Below are 16355 nucleotides of genomic sequence, written 5' to 3'. Positions count from 1 at the left end.
TATGTTTATATTTTTATAGAAAATATCTAGAAGCATTCATTTTCTTTGAGTGATTGGAGCCATGGGTAAATTTCTTTTGGTTTAGCTAAAATAAAGTTTAATTTTTATTTTATACAACTGCGGGCTCCGGTCAATCCACAGTTGTATGAGCAAGAAACTAAGCTGAGGGTTTCTGGGAAAGCTTTTGCCTTGTGGAACCAGGCCCTGCCCCAACCCTTCCCATTTGTCCCAGCGATGCAGACAGGGCTGCCAGGGGAACAGCATGTGGCAATCATGGCAACTTATACACAGAGGCCGAATCCAACATGCTGCCCATGGTGAAGAGGGAAAAAGGCCTGGCATGGCGTTGCTGTGGAACGGCCTCACCAGCCATGGGCTGCCTACTTCCAGGCTTTCTGTGGGAGAGCAAAAGAAATTCCTATTTGGCTGCGCCACAGAGGTACGTTGGAAGGTTGGTCCCAGTTATTTCCTGCTGGGCAGCAGAATCGTCCATCTACACTCTTGGCCTCCAGGAGGGTAGTGTCCTTCCCCAAAGACCTTGACATGGGTCTTGGTCATCTGACTTGCACTGGCTATGGAGAACTGGCTGATGAAATGTAAGCAGAGCCTTAAAATAAACATGCTCGTGCCGCTGGGCTCGGCCTCTGTGTCCCTGCCATCTCCATGTGAAGAATGTGCCTCAAGGAACCTGCTGGTCTTGGAAAAGACATGGGAAGGCCTTACCCAAACTCAAGCCCTGGCACTAAGCCCAACCTGGGACAGTCAATTCCGGTCAATCCACAGTTGTATGAGCAAGAAAAAAAAAAAGTTTGCTCTCAAATGTTACTGGGATGGGTAAGTTGTTCATTACCCAGCAATAGCTGACACACATCCACTCTAGTCAAGAATCCTGTTACTTGTACCCAACAGCGTTCTTAACAAACATAAACAAGTAATACACGAACAGGGCCTGGTACCTAGTAGATGTTCAATAAACACCAACTGTTTTCTTTTTACTCTCCCACGCATTATCATTTCAGGAAAAGGAAGGAATTTACTTGAGTGTTAGCTGACCTTTGATTTTGGTCTGTGGCTCTTTCAATGGGTTTTTGCCTGGAATTCAGTCGTTCCCATTGTGTCTATTTTTCTACTATAACATTATTCCAGACTCCAAGAAAGAAATGAAAACAAGCCCTCAGCGACACGGGCATGGACTTAAAGTTCAAAGAGCTGAGATTTCTGACATGGGATTAACAACTGTAACCAAGAGTTTTATGGAAAGCATCAAAATGCTGAAGTTTTTGCTCAGCCGTAAGAAACAGTAAGTTAAATCCGTTTGTGAACTTTCCCTTTATTTTATTTGTACCTTTCCCGTGTACTGAGGCTAGAGTACACCGCTGTGTAATGGTCTCTTGCTGCTAGTAAACGCCCAGGCCAAACCACAGAGGTTGTTTTCATAACAGGAGACACTGATCTCATGACACTGTCCCATTACAGTGACTGTGTGTTTTCTACTTAGTGACAGGGGGCTAAAGTGCACTTGGCTTCAGGGTCCTGCTCCTGGGCAGCTGGCCTTGCAGGAGCTCAGGGGTTGGAGCCGTGGTGTTGTGTAAGTGAACTGCTCAATCAGCAGCAGACTGCGGCCTAGACCTGCCGCTTAGCATGGACCAGCGGCCTCAGCATGAGCTGGGGGCCTGTTAGAAACGCAGAAGCGCAGGCCCCCGTTCCAGACCTACCGACTCAGAAGCTGCATTTTAACGAGATCTCCAGGTGAGTCATTTTGTAGCTTTAAAAATTGATATGTAACTCACATACTTGAAGGTCACTGTTTTAAAATGTACAATTCTGTGGTTTTTAGTATGGTCACAGAGATGTCCCTTCATCAACACTGTCTAATTCCGGAATGTTTTCATGACATCCAAACAAACATCACCCCCATTAGTAGTCATTCTCCATTGCCTCTCCCCCAGCCCCTGGCAACCACCAGTCTACTTTGTGTCTCTATAGATTTGGCTGTTCTGGGCATGTCACATACATGGAATGAAGTATTCTGTGACTCCTTTGTGTCTGGCTTCCGTCACTTAACATGATACTTTCAAAATTCATCTATGTCGTAGTGTAAACAGTACTTCATTTTTTCTTATAGGTGAATGATCTACCATTGTATGGACATAACACATTTAGTTTATTCACCCATCAGTTGAAGGACATTAGTGTTTCCATTTTTTGGCTATTACGAATAATGCCGTTATAAACATTTGTGTACCAGTTTTTATGTGGACATATGTTTTCTGGTCTCTTGGGTATACACCTAGGAGTGGGTCCATGTTTAACCCCTAGAAGAACTGCTAGGCTGTTTTAAGTTGGCTGTACCATTTTACAGTCTCACCAGCAGTATCTGGAGGTTTTGATTTCTTTGCATCCTCACCAACACCTGTTACTGTCTTTTTAAGAACTGTGGAAAAATATTTATAACATAAAATTTATCATTTTAACCGTTTTCAAGTGTCCAGGTCAGCAGTATTCAGCACATTCACATTGCTGTACAACCAGCACCACCCTCCATCTCTAGATGTTTTCATCTTGCAAAACCGAAGCCCTGTGCCCATTAACAATAATTCTTCATTTCACTCCTCTCTCCCCCTGGCAGCCACCAATCTGCTTTCTGTCCCTATGACTTTGACTATGCTAGGCAGTCATATTAGTGAAATTGTACAGTATTTGTTTCTTTGGCAGGGGTGTGTCTGACATTTCATTTAGTATACTGAATTATAAAGGTCCACTGATGCTATAACATGAGTCAGAGTTTACTTCCTTTTTAAGGCTGAGTAATAGTCCATTGTACGTGTCACACCGCGTTACGCTTATCCATTCACCCATGGATAGAAACCTGGGCTGAGTCCATGATTTTGCTATTGTGAATAATACTGCTATGAACATGAGTGGACAGATATCTCTTAGAGGCCTTGCTTTCAATTCTTTCAGAATTTCAGAAGTAAAATTTCTGCATTATACCTTAATTTTGTGTTTAAATTTGGGAAACGACCTTACGTGGCTGCTCCATTTCGCCTGCCACCTTCAGCACACAAGTGTAGCAGCTTCTCTTCGGCCCCTCCAACACTAGCTATTTTCTGGCTTGGGGCTGGTTTTTATTTTATAATTGGCACTCTAATGAGTGTTAGGTGGTATCTCACTGAGGTTTCAATGTGCATTTCCCTAATGATCAGTGATGTTGAGCATCTTTACATGCGCTTAATACCATTTGTATATCATCTTTGGAGGAATGTCTATCCAAGTCCTTTGTCCATTTTTTAATTGGGTTTGTTCTGTTGTTGGGTTTTAGGAGTTCTCTCTATGTTCTATGTATTAATCTCTTATTACATATTTTTTTGTATGTATCTTCTCCCATTCTGTGAGTTGCCTTTTCACTGTGTTGATAGTGCCTTTTGATACACCAATTTTTAAAGTTTTCATGAAGCCCAATTTGTCTATGTTCTCTTTGGCTGCCTGTGTCTTTGGTGTCAGATCCAAGGAATCATTGCCAAGTCCAGTTTTGTGAAGCTTTTGCCCCGTTTTCTTCTAAGAATGTTATCGTTTTAGCTCTTACGTGTTGATCTCTAATCCATTTTGTGTTAATTTTGTATGTGCGGTTAAATCAGGGCCCCGCTTCATTCTTCTGCTGTATTGTTTTAGAGTCAGGGTAACATAATCTGCCTGATCCTTACCCCCCCCCACCATTCAGGGCCCTTGCTCTGAGCTCTTTTTCTCTCTCCTTCCTACCACTTATGAAATTGACTTGTAATTGCCTATTTACTTACCTGTCTTCCCCACTAAACTCCATGCTCAGTGGAGGCAGAAACCATGCTTTTCTTGTTCCCCCACCGTCTGCTGTATCTGCAGCACTTGGCCTGGTCTCTGGCATAACGCAGATAATCATAAACTATGTACCAGTGTGATATACAGGGTGTCCCCAAAAATGTATGCACACTTTGAATAATTATTAATTCCAATGGGTTAAATCTGAAAAGAAAAGAAATCAATTGAAATATCAAAAATGTATGTGTACACATTTTTTTGGGACACCCTGTATTTGATCCTGGCACTGAGCCCCTAAAACTCTTAAAGCCACTGAATGATGGGAGTGTCTTTTCTTATCCATAACAAGCCCTTTTGATAACATCTGAGTCTATGCTAATGAGGTGATTTAGGATGGGGCCCTTAATCTCAGGATGGGGTTGGTCACCAGAAAGACCCAACTTGTGATTAGAGGGTGAGAGCCTTCAGCAATATCTGCCGACCTCCAGAAAAGGGAGGGAAGAGGGAACTGAAGAATAGCTATATAAAGACTCTTGAGCAGGGAGACTGGAGGAATTCCAGGTTGGTGAGCACATCCAGACTCTGGGAGTGACACACCTGGAGGGGGTGTGGCCGCTCGGGGCTCCCCTCCGTCCACACCTCGCCTGTGCACCTCTTCTATTTGGCTGTTCCTGAGTTTTATCCTTTCTAATAAATTTATAAATATAAGTGAAGTATATTCCTGAGTTCTGCGAGCCATTCTAGAATATTATTGAACTTGAGGACAGAGTTGTAAGAACCCCTGAATTTGTAACCGGTCAGTTAGGTGTGTGGGTGGCCCAGGACTTGAGACTGGCATCTAAAGTGGGGCATTCTTGAAGGACTGAGCCCTTTAAATTGCCATCCATTACCTGACACTAAATCCAGGTAGTGTTAGAATTGAATTAAATTGTTGGACAACCAGTTGGTGTTGGAGAACCAGAGAACTAGTGCCGGGAATAAAGAACACCATGCAAACAGCCATGCGGCAGGTGCCCTGTAAGTAGTAGCTATTTTTATAATTATAAACTCATTATAGTCATTATTACCAGCCCCCTACTCCATCCAACCTTTGTAAACTTCTATAGAGATATGTATATTTTCCATTAGTCTTTCCTTCTGCACAGAATTTAAGCCAATTTAGACATTTATATTTTTGATTAAGGAACCAGAGAGAATGATTGAGCCTGGGGCCAGATCTCAAGATGGCTCTTTGAAATTTTCTGAAATTGTCTACTTCAACACCTTTGGCAGGGAAATGCACCAGGGTGATAAAATCAAAGACCTTCTTATCCATTTAGTGTTCAAAGAGTAATGGATAAAAATACATCCTGAGATTAAAGCTGTCTTCTGAATATAGGAAGGGGAGGCACGGGGCCCTTACAACCAACTTAATTGAATATTTTCTTCTTATTCTTCGCTGCTGGTTTTGAAGCCAGGACACGGTGGCTGGGAGAACATACAGCATGAGGTTTACAGCTATAGAAACTATCGAGGCATTGACTTGGAGACACTTCGGGTGGGAGTAGAGAAGAGATTTCATTCAATTCAAGGCTGGATTAAGTCCTTCAGGGGCCTTAAACCCTCAGAAAATACTGCAGCAGATAATGCTGTGTGTCTTCCTGATGTGATGTACTCGGAGGGACGTATCACCTATGAAGGGTTTTTGCCCCCAAAACACTTAACTGAGTGTAACCAAACTTCTAGAACTAACTTTGCAAGAAAGACAGGGAAGGATGTCAACCTAAGAGGAAGCAATCAGACACATTCAGAAGGTGGGACATTTTTAAAGGAGAAATAGCCTAATTCTTTAATTTAAGAAGGAAGGAAGGAAGGAAGGAAGGAAGGAAGGAAGGAAGGAAGGAAGGAAGGAAGGAAGGAAGGAAGGAAGGAAGGAGGGAAAGGAAGGAAGGAAGGGAGGGAGAAAAAAGTCAGTGTCATTCATTTCAGAAAGTTCGTTGTTAGTGTAAAGAAACTACTGATTTTTGTGTGTTGATTTTTTTTATCCCACAACTTTCCTGAATTCATTGATTATTTTTAACAGTTTTTATGGAATCTTTAGGATTTTCTCCTTACAGGATTATGTCATCTGAAAACAGGTAGTTCTACTTCTTCCTTTCCAATATAGGTGCCTTTTATTTATTTGTTTTTCATGTCTAATTGCTCTGGCTAGGACTTCTAGTACTATGTCGAATAGAAAGGGTGAGAGTAGGCACCCTTGCCTTGCTCCAGATATTAAGGAAAAAAAGCTTTCCATTTTTTTACAGTTGAGTATGTTAGCTGTGGGCTTTCCCACTGCTTTTATTGTGTTGAGGTAGGTTCCTTCCATACCTAATTTGTTGAGATATTTTTTATCATGAAAGGGTGTTGGATTGTGTCAAATGTTTTTTCTGCATCAGTTGAGATGATCATGTGCTTTTTATCCCTCATTCTGTTAATTGGGTGTATCACATTGATTTGGGTTTGTGAAACCATTCTTGCATCTCAGGGATACATCCAACTTAGTCAGGTTGCATGATACATCCAACTTAGTCAGGTTGCATGTTGTTGAATTTGGTTTGCTAATATTTTGAGGACTTTTACATCTATATTCATTGATCCTGGCTTAAAGTTTTCTTTTCTTGTAATGTCTTTGTTCAGCTTTGGTATCAGAGTGATGCCAGTCTCATAAAATGAGTTTAGGAAGTGTTCCCTCTTCTTCTATTTTTTAGAAGAGTTTAAAAAGGATTGGTATTAGTCCTGAACTTGGAGGACACTGTGCCAAGAGAAATAAGCCAGACACAGAAGAACAAGAACCACACCATCCCACTTATGTCAGGAATCTAAAACAGTCAAACTCGTAGAAGCAGAAAGTAGAATGGTGGTTTCCAGGGCCTGGATGGAAGGGGAATCTGGGAGGCGTTGGCTAAAGGGTATATAGTTTCAGTTATGCAAGATGCATAAGCCCTAGAGATCTGCTGTACAGCATAGTGCATGCGGTGTGTAGAGCATATAGTTAATGGTACTCTACTGTATTCTTAGCATTTTGTTCAGAGGGTTCTTATGTTAAATATTCTTATCACCAAAAAAAGAGGGAGGCAAGACACTTTCTGTCTTTTTCTTATGTAATTCAAAATACAAACAGAACTAGGTGCTGGGACAGCTATACAGGTGAATCATAGGGGATTTTAGGCAGTGAAACTATTCTGTGTGATACTGAAACGGTGGCTCCGTGGTGTTACGTATTTGTCCAAATGCATGGACCTGTTCGCCACAAAGAGTGAACCCTAATATAAGTGATACACTTTCAGTTACTAATAACACATTGATATTGCATATCAATCATAACAAATGGACCACGCCAATGCAAATTGGTAATAGTAGGGGAAATTTAAGTGGAGAGAGTATGTGGAAACTCCCTGTACTTTCTGCTCAGTTTTTCTGTAAACCTCTCTTTCTATAAAATGGTTTTCAAAAAGTCTAGCAATTAAAAATTAAAAACATAATAAAATATAGTATCGTTAAGCTTGAAAACTAAAGGTAAAAAAAATCAAAAAGGAAAATAAAGGTTAAATAATAATCTGTGACGTTAGTGGTCAGAAATGCATGCACTGATTTACTATATAATTCTAAAATATGGGCTACAAATTCAGCTCTGAGCTTCATGGAAGTCAGGCAAGGAGGCAAACACAAGATAAAAAACATAAATTTACTCAATAGGGGTTAAGATGTTTTTTAAAAGGAAGGGAAGAACTATGAAAGAAGTCTTTCCTGTAGGTCCTAATAAACAAAGCTAATAAAAGGTTATGTAATTGTTCATATCCTCCATATTCCTAACATTTATTCAAAAACAAGCTTCCTGGGGCAATTATTATAAGTAAAATTGAGAACATAACAATAGGGGGAAAAACCTAGACAGCAAAAGGTGTGATAGGACGTTCAACAAAGTTTTCATTTCCTTGTTTTCTCAGAATAATGACCTCATTGCTTTTATCTAACTATCAAATATCAATTCACTTCTCAATAGTTTGGGGAGGAGGGTTCCCCTGTTTCACCACTGGCCCTAAATTCTTCTGGGAAATCCTGCCCTGATAAAGCTCTTTTTTTTTTTTTTCCTTTAGCAAACATTTATTTGCTCAACAAATATTACCATTTTGACTTCTGCCAGGTGCCAGGCATTATGTTTGGTTCTGAGATGACAATGCTTAAAAACTAAAACTCCTGTCCTCCAGGAATTCAATGATGGGGGGAGGCAGGAAGGGGACCGACCAACAAATCTCATCCTAGTGTGATGAGCCCAGAGCCCATGGCATCAGGGATCAGGAGGGGACTCTGGCAGCAGCCAGGACGCTGCACTCCCTAGGCAGTGGCTCCCTGAGGCTAGAAGAAGATGATCTCCTGCCAAGTAGGGAAGAGGCGGGAAGGAAGGTTGGAGGTGTGCCTGGCAGAGAGGGCAGGGAGGGGCGGGGGGGGGGGGGGGCGGGAGGGCAGGGAGTGCCATGGGGTGTTCAAGCTTGGAAATAGGCTGCACCAGAGTTAAATCTGGAAAGGTGGGCAGGGACCAGGTCTGGGGTGCTCCAGAAAGCCTCTTCTCTTAAGTTTAGACTCTAAACTGAGAGAGGCTGCTCTGCAGGGAGGTCTCCTGGTCACAAATGGGTTGCTTAGGGACATGTCCCCTGGCCTTTTCGGAGGCCAGACTGAAGGCAGCTAGTCCAGTTCTGGGCTGTTCTGCAATGAAGGCCTGCCCCGGGAATGGAGCAGGAGGAAGGGGCGGGCTCACCTGGCCTACTGGAATGGGGCCAACAGGACTCACTGCAGGGCCATAGGTTGGGTGGAGGAGTGGGAGGAGGTAGGCTGACTCCCATGTTCCAGTTCCAGCCCGGGCCCTGGATGGGATCCTGGGAGAGGAAACCAGGCGAAGAGCTGCGGGAGGAAGGGAGGAGGTGACCAGTAGGTCTGGGACATGTTGAGTCCCAGATGTTGCTGGAGCAAATAGGATTCTTCCACAGTGTCGCAGAAAATGCATTTCGGGGATACACGCAGAGGAGGATTTGAGAGGTATAGAGGCAAGATTTATTGGAGCTAAAACAAAGAAAGGGCTTAGGTGATGTCTCATCCATGACCAGGTGGCTCAGCTCTGTCTCACTGCAGACGAAGCCCAGCCTCTGGGGCTGCAGGCCCACACTTGTCCCCACCAAGCCCAGGAGGAGGGCCAGGACCCAGGGCTACTGTGCCATTAGCCCAGCATCCAAGGCTGCAGTAGTCAGCACCCTCTCTGTTCCCATGCAGCCTGCGAAGGGCACTGCGCTTCAGCTTGCAGGGCTGCTGAAGAGGGAGCACGCCAGCCTTGGGCCTTTGTTAAGCTTTGATTATATTTCCTTGGGCTTGGGCGAGAGTAAGCTTTCTTTCAAACTATCCAATCTCTTTCCTGGATCTTTCTGGGGCTATGCTGGAGCCTCCCCCTATCCAATCCCTTTCCTAGGTTTTCCCCCTCCCCTTTCTAGTCACCATTTTTGCTCCCACTGTGCATGGCCTCATAGTAAAAAGTCCTCCCCCTGCACCATCTTGGCTTCTACTGCACATGTCCCAGCAGAGGAATTTCCCCCTTGTTGTTTGTCCCTCCCCTGTTAATCTGGGGGAACTGGCCAGTTGTTCCCTCCCTGGGGTGATTGGAAAGCCGGTCTTTCCTGCCCACTTGGACGTTAATCCATTTGGCGGGGCAATTCCGGCTATTCCCTGGAGCTTCTGTGAAACTGTAGTTTCCGGACTTAATCAGGCTTAGCCAGTTTTCTCCCTTCCCTTTTGTTAATACCTAACTAGCTAACTACCTACTGCAACAGAGGGGCCTATGGATGTCCAGGTAGAGATGGTGAGTTGCCGCTGTTTGGGCAGGTCTGGGGTTAGAGAGAGGGTAGGGTTGCAATAAGACCAAGGAGTGTGCTATGGGCTTGTGTGTCCCAGCAGCGGCCTGAGGAGACTACACTGGCCCCTCCTCAGCCGTGAGAGTCCACATCATCAACAGTGACTGTGCAGACGCCCTCGGTGTGCAAGGCCCTGTCCAGAGGATAGAGGCTGTGGGAATAGAAAAAGACTAACCAAAAGAGAACAAACAGAAACTATCTATTCAGAGGTCGCTATGGCAAGGACTCAGCCACCATCATTTGTGTTTTGGCAGAGACTCAAAGGCCGGCAGGAGAGTGGGAGTGTTTTATAGTGGTGAAAGGAAGGCTCCATGTGTCCCCCGATTGAAGGCTGTTGGCATGGGGAAGCTGGAGGCACCTAACTAGAGGTGGGGCATCCTAGGTGATTGGTTAAGAGTGCACGTTTGCCTCTCTGGTTGGTCCTAAGTTAGAAGTGGGGACAAAAATTAGGGAGGTTGTCAGTAAACAATTTCTGGCCATTTGGAGCCGATTGTCACAGGGGTTATTGTTTGTCTTCTTGGGCTGGTTGTTAGAGATGACGGTCTGACTTCCTCCAAGTCTGGCTTAGAGACAGCAGAATGGCTCCCTGGGCTGGTTACTGTGCATAATGGGATGGTTTCCTGGGCCGGTTGATGTGGATTGGGGGTCAGAATTCTATTGTTATGTGCAGCTGGGCCATGGTCTGTGTGTTCAGACTCTTGTGGTGCAGCAGTGGATATACCAGGTACATCCTGGTCCTCATGGCCCTTGCATTCAAGGAGCTGAGACAGGCACTGAGCAAAAAACAAATGCATTCTCAGGACTCTTTCATCCAGGTCTCAGTCATTTACTGTCGTATCAACTAGTTCATGTTTTTCAGACACTTGGCATTGTCCGAAAGGCTCTTGATACTAGAGCTCTGACAGGCTTTCAAGCAAAGACTTTTACCTGAATGGTCATCGCAGCACTATCTACAATAGCCCCAAATGTCTATCAGCGGGAGAAAACAAAACATGGGCTATCCATATGATGAAATATCATTCAGCCACAAAGAGGGGTGAGGTGCTGACACCTGCTACAACACAACACAGGTGAACCTTAAAACAGGATACTTAGGGACGGAAGCCAGGCACAGAGGCCCCACACCGTATGATTCCACTTAAATGAAATACCCAGGATAGGCAAACTCACAGAGAGAGAAAGCACATTAGTCCTTGCCAGAGACTCAAGAGAAGGGAAATGGGGAGTGGGTGCTTAGTGGGCGCCAGCTTTCTTTTGGGGGTGATGAAAAAAGTCTAGAACTAGATAGTGGTTATGGCCATACAACATTTTGAATGTGCTTAATGCCACATAATCATACACTTTCAAATGGTCCGTTATATGTTATGTGTATTTTAAGTGCATGATCAGTTCTGATGACTTAATTAGATTAAAATATCTATAGCCAAGTGTTTTATTTGGCCAGCTTTGAACAGAGGAAAATTTATTTTTTAGATTTTTTCCCTTTATTTTATTAGAAAAAATGTATTTTTTAATGAGAATATCAGTTCCTGGATAATTAATGAACTTCAAATGTACAATTTAAAGTGATTTTATAGAAAATACAGCTTTCACTTAATGTGGACAGTTCACTTTCTAAATTATTTTTCATGCTAAAGACAGTAATTAATAATGATGAGTAAAAAGGTGACTTTTGTATTTGGTAAATATTATAGTTTTCATATTTAAAATTTATCTAATATAGAACAATAATTTAATTTGAATTATTGCAAAGAGACTTTAATGATATAATAGTGTAACCTCTTCTAGGGAATAGCAATGAACATTTTTTTCTTACAGTTAAAGAACCCTGCATCTTTTTATATTATTTTTTGAAAACCACTCTCAGTTTCAAAAAGAGTGATCTTTTGTCTCACTCTTCCATTGGGTACAATTTATTCTGCACTTTCTAGGCACTAAACTGTGGGCCATACAGAGTCACCTAATTCACATCATCACAGTCCCTTGCATTTTATAGAGAGGTGATAAAATTTCCCCAAGTTCTCTAAAATGGTTAATAATGGATCTGGAGTTCAAACCTTGCTTTCTTCAATTCTAAATCCTATTGTCTTAATTGACAAACTTGTTCCGTAAAGGGCCAGATAGCAAATATTTGAGGCTTTGCTGGCCATCCAGTCTCTGTTGCAACTACTCACCTTTGCCCTTGCAGCACAGACAATTCATAAACAAGCAAGCATGGTCATGACCCCTGTTTCAATAAGGGCACTCAAGTTTAAATTTCTCTAGTATTTCATATATCACAAACTATCATTCTTTCACTTTTTCTCCCAGCAATGTAAAAATGTAAAAATGATTTTTAGCTGGCAGGACATACAAAAACAATCAGTGAGCCAGATTTGGTCCAAGGGCTATAGTTTGCTGACCCCTGCTCTTGATCCCTGTGAGGCCCCCAAATCCAATGTCTACAGTGGACAGGCAGATAATAAAATGAGTGAAACGGGTTGGGCAAAATTAGGGGTTAGTGGAGACTATGGCTAATAGAAGAGCCCACGGCTCCCTCAGGGAAGCTCCTACTCAGCTCTTAACTGTTGTTGCCACATGAGAATGTGGCCTGAATTGTCAATCCTGTCAGATTGTCAAAGGAGAGAAGCTGAAAGTTCAGGTTTGTATTTGCAGTCTCCCTGTTTCAATATTAGCACTGAATTAAAGTTTCTGGAAGAAAATACTGTCGATCAAAACACAACTTAGATCAGATATGACCCATAGGTCCCCTTGTTTACACCCTCTTCACTATGGTTGTGTGGGTTCCCAACCCTGGCTACTTTGGGGGATCATTTTGGATGCTTAAAAAAAATGAAGATGTCTGGGCCTCACCCCCAGAAATCGGATTGAAATTGTCTGCGGTGCACAGACTGTATATTTTTAAAGCCCCTTGCTGATTCGGAATTGTAGCCACAACTGCCTCCTTCGGCTGGAGCTGTGCACATGCAGACTGAAGGAGGGCAGATTTCCAGCTGCTCTCGGTCCAAAAGTCGACTCATTTAACCTGTTCCCGTGCCTGCCCCGAAGCTGGTGCATATAAACACCGCCACAAAGGACTGCAGTCTTTTACTCATTAATCTCACTTGTTAGATACAAACAATGCCTCTTCTTGTCTGACTGGGGAGCAAAATCATAAGGACCACTTGCCAGTGAGGTCTGAACGCACAGGGAACCAGCTGGGGCAGATTTGAGAAATGGTCTGACGGCAATTTGTTCTGCTCAGTGCCCTGCCCTGTTGAGAATACAGGAGGGCCTTGAACCCTGGCTGTAGACAAAGGAGCCCCAACCATAGATACAGACCAAATCCTGGTCTAGAGTCTTCACTAGCTTCCCTTGGCCTTCAGCTTGGCCTGCGTGGCGTGGTCCATTGTGTCTGTCAGGGTTGAATGAAGAAACACTATGGGTTATGGGGTAAGAGATTTATTCAGGAATTAGATCTTGCAGAGCTGGAGAAGGAGCTGGGGAATGGACAGTCTGAGAGGAAAGCTGGAGTATCAAAGGTGGCACTAGCCAGTCCTTCTGACCAGCCAAGCATATTTGGCCACCAAAACAAAATTTGGCCAAAGAAAGGCTCTATGGCAAACTGTGCCTCCATGTAGTGACTGCCACAAAGCATCAGGTGGTGGGACAGGGGCCGCTGTTGGTCAGCGGGGTCAGCGCTCAGGGAAAGAGCTGGATGCAGAGCAGAGGAGAGCAGGACAGGTGGCACCTGCAGGCATCTCTGCGTCTGTCTATCCCTGTGTCTGACCATGATGACCTTTGGTGGTGGCTGCTGCTGCGTTTGCCTCTTCCGGCGAATCCAACAGGGAAGAGGCTTCTAGGAAACATTTCCAACTTAACCACGTTGACACAGCACAAACCACACATCCCTGCCCTCCTCTGTCGCCTCTTCTAGCTGTGATCCTCTGTGATGGTTAGTTTTATGGCAACTTGGCTGGGCCATGGGATTCCCAGATATCTAGTGAAACATGATTCTGCATGTTTGAATCAGTAGACTGAGTCAAGTAGAGCATCCTCCCTAACATGGGTGGGCCTCATCTATTCAGTTGAAGGCGTGGGTAGAACAAAAAGAAAGGGGAAGAGAGAATTCTCCCTTTCTGCCTGACTGCTGAGCTGGTCTTCTCTTGCCTTCGATGGGAACTTATACTTTTGGCTCCTCTGGTTCTCAGGCCTTCAGGCTTGAACTGGAAGGATACCACCGGCTTCCCCGGGCTTCCAGCTGACCGGGAGCCTCCGCCTTCATAATCACCTGAGCCAATCCCTTATAATACCTTTCTCTCTCTCCCTGTATACCCAATTGGTTCTCTTTCTCTGGAGAACTGTGACTAATCCACACTCTCCTTCCTCCTTGGTTCTTCTTTCAGTTCCCAGAGGTTGCCAAGTTCTTTTCCACCCCAAGGACTTCTCACTTCTAGCTGAAGTGTTCTTCCTCTCATCAGCTCCTCACCTAGCTCCTGTTTCCCACCCTCTAGGGCCCAGCTAAAGTCACTGTCCCTGGGCTTCCAATATAAATGATCTCCTTGCTCTTTTTCTCTTACATGTACAACTAGGGGTTGTATCTGTACAGCAAAGCAGTAAGTCCAATACGTAGCATAGGGTTGCATATTTACTCAAGGTCTCTCTCCTGCAGGCTCTGAAGCTCTTTGAGGGCAGGGGTTGTGTCTATTATGTTCACCATCATAAACCCAGTGCCTGCCATGTAGTGGGTTCCAAAGTATACCTATTAAATGACTGAACATAGTAATTTTCAAGGCCAATGTTTGATATAGTGTTTAGGAGGGGGAAAAATTAGTCTCTCCCCTAATTCATGGCTTCATTTTGCTATATAATTTGTGGTTTACATATAGCAAAACAAAACAAAAAAATACTTCAAGTCTCTGCCAGCAGGCAAAAATTAGCCTTCCCACCCACCAACCCTTCCTGGATCCCCATAGGCCTGGAAAAACCATGAAAAGCAATTGGTGAAACTTTGAGGTGTCATTACATAACCAGCTCTCAGCAGGAGTTTTAATCGCCAGCATGTGAGGTCCAGAAAATTTCTATGGCTTAATGGCCCACCTACATTCCCAGCTCTACTTGCTTGTTTAACAGCTGCATCATTTGCTCTGTGAGAATGCCTTATCTGAGTGGGCAATTTTGCTTAAAAAATTTTTTTCCAAAAAAATTCCAGACAGTTATACTTCCCAGTGATAGCAGAGCTTCCTACTGCAATTCATGAGCTAATGAAGACAGAGAGGTTTGTGGCATCCCTGAGACGTGGTAGGTGCTTAATAAATGGACGGCACTTTCCTTCGCACATCTCTGGGGCTATTTTCTTCTGAGGATTAAACACGCTTGCAACAGGCAGGAAGTAAGTCCTAGAGATGTAATGCATGCTGTAGTGACTATGGGCAACAGTATTGTATTCTAATCACCAAACTTGCTAAGAGACCAGGTCTGAATTACTCTGATCACTAAAAAGAAACGCTAATCATATGACACAATAGAGGTGCTAGTTATCACTACAATGGCCACCACATTATAATATTTTAATATATTAAATTAACATGTTGTACACCTCAAATTCATGCAATGCTATATATTAAATATATATCAATTTTTTTAAAAGTGCAGTTGAACTCAGATTACTGGATATGAAAATGTCCCTGAAAGAAAATAAATAGGTAAATAAAGACATTTTTTTAGCGGAAGAAAAAAATAGATATTTAAAAAGGTCTGTTGGGCCTCACCTGTACCCCATCTTGAAGCTTAACTGTAAATCTGTAGTATGCTTTTTTTCTTATTTTTCATGTAAAACATGAATTAAAAGCTGGAGAAAAGATTATGCTAATTCAGAAAATAACTCTTTGGAGTAAAGAGCTCAGTGTTTTTTCAGGGACCATTCTGATTCTTCCATCTGGTCCCCATCAGAGAATTCTTACTCTGCCATATCTCAGTGTCCCTGTGGTTACAGTGAAGCTCCTCTACCCTTTGCCTAAGAACCAGGGTAGTAAACCATCTCTGTGGATGGAATCATGGGCTTTAAATGAAGCAAGAGTAGATGATGTTCTACCACCATCCAGGCTTGAAAGGAAATCTCCAGCTTGCCCACTGCAGACATTCACCACCTCCATCAGCACCACGTCTCTGGGGACAAGGCCACCACCCTCTATTGTAGAGGACCTACAACTGGCCTGAGCTATGGCAAAGGGTTTGTCCACATAGAATGGACAGGTTGTGGAGCTGGCAAGTCCTGTGGCATAAAGCAGGGGCCCTAGGCTGGCTGTTGGTGGTGGGCAGTCCTCTCCAGCCAACATAGCTTCTTGCACCGACAGTTTCTGCTTGAATGAAGATCAGTGCCTGCCCTTGGTGACACAGCTGCAGTCTGTGTGGTCTCTCTCTTCTTCCCCAGCCTAAGCAGTGGGTCTCCAAACGTGACCCCAAGGCCAGCAGCATCAGCAGCACCTGGTTAGAATGCAAATTCTAGGCCACACCCAGACCAACTGAAACCCTGCAAGGTGGGGCGCAGCAATCTGTGTGTTTTAAGAACCCTCCAGGTGACTCCAATGTACACTATAGTTTGAGAACTACTGCTCTAAACAACTTAAAAAATTTTGTTTTAATCTTCACCTGAAGACACGC

The 16355-nt window shown here is 43.7% G+C and overlaps 1 protein-coding gene across 1 annotated transcript in view; it reads left to right on the top strand.

The window, feature by feature from the left end:
• Positions 1-1730: 1730 nt before the first annotated feature.
• Positions 1731-16355, top strand: part of SMG1 (SMG1 nonsense mediated mRNA decay associated PI3K related kinase) — a 125834-nt gene continuing 111209 nt past the window's right edge. The window contains exon 1 of the mRNA XM_081133098.1: positions 1731-1749. The gene's annotated coding sequence lies outside the window, so the exon portion shown is untranslated. The remainder of the gene's footprint in view (positions 1750-16355) is intronic.

The sequence above is a fragment of the Miniopterus schreibersii genome (assembly GCF_964146895.1).
Source record: "Miniopterus schreibersii genome assembly, chromosome: 3".
Taxonomy (NCBI): Eukaryota; Metazoa; Chordata; class Mammalia; order Chiroptera; family Miniopteridae; genus Miniopterus; species Miniopterus schreibersii.
The sequence above is the reverse complement of the archived record's forward strand: the minus strand, read 5'-3'. Positions and strand labels throughout refer to the sequence as shown.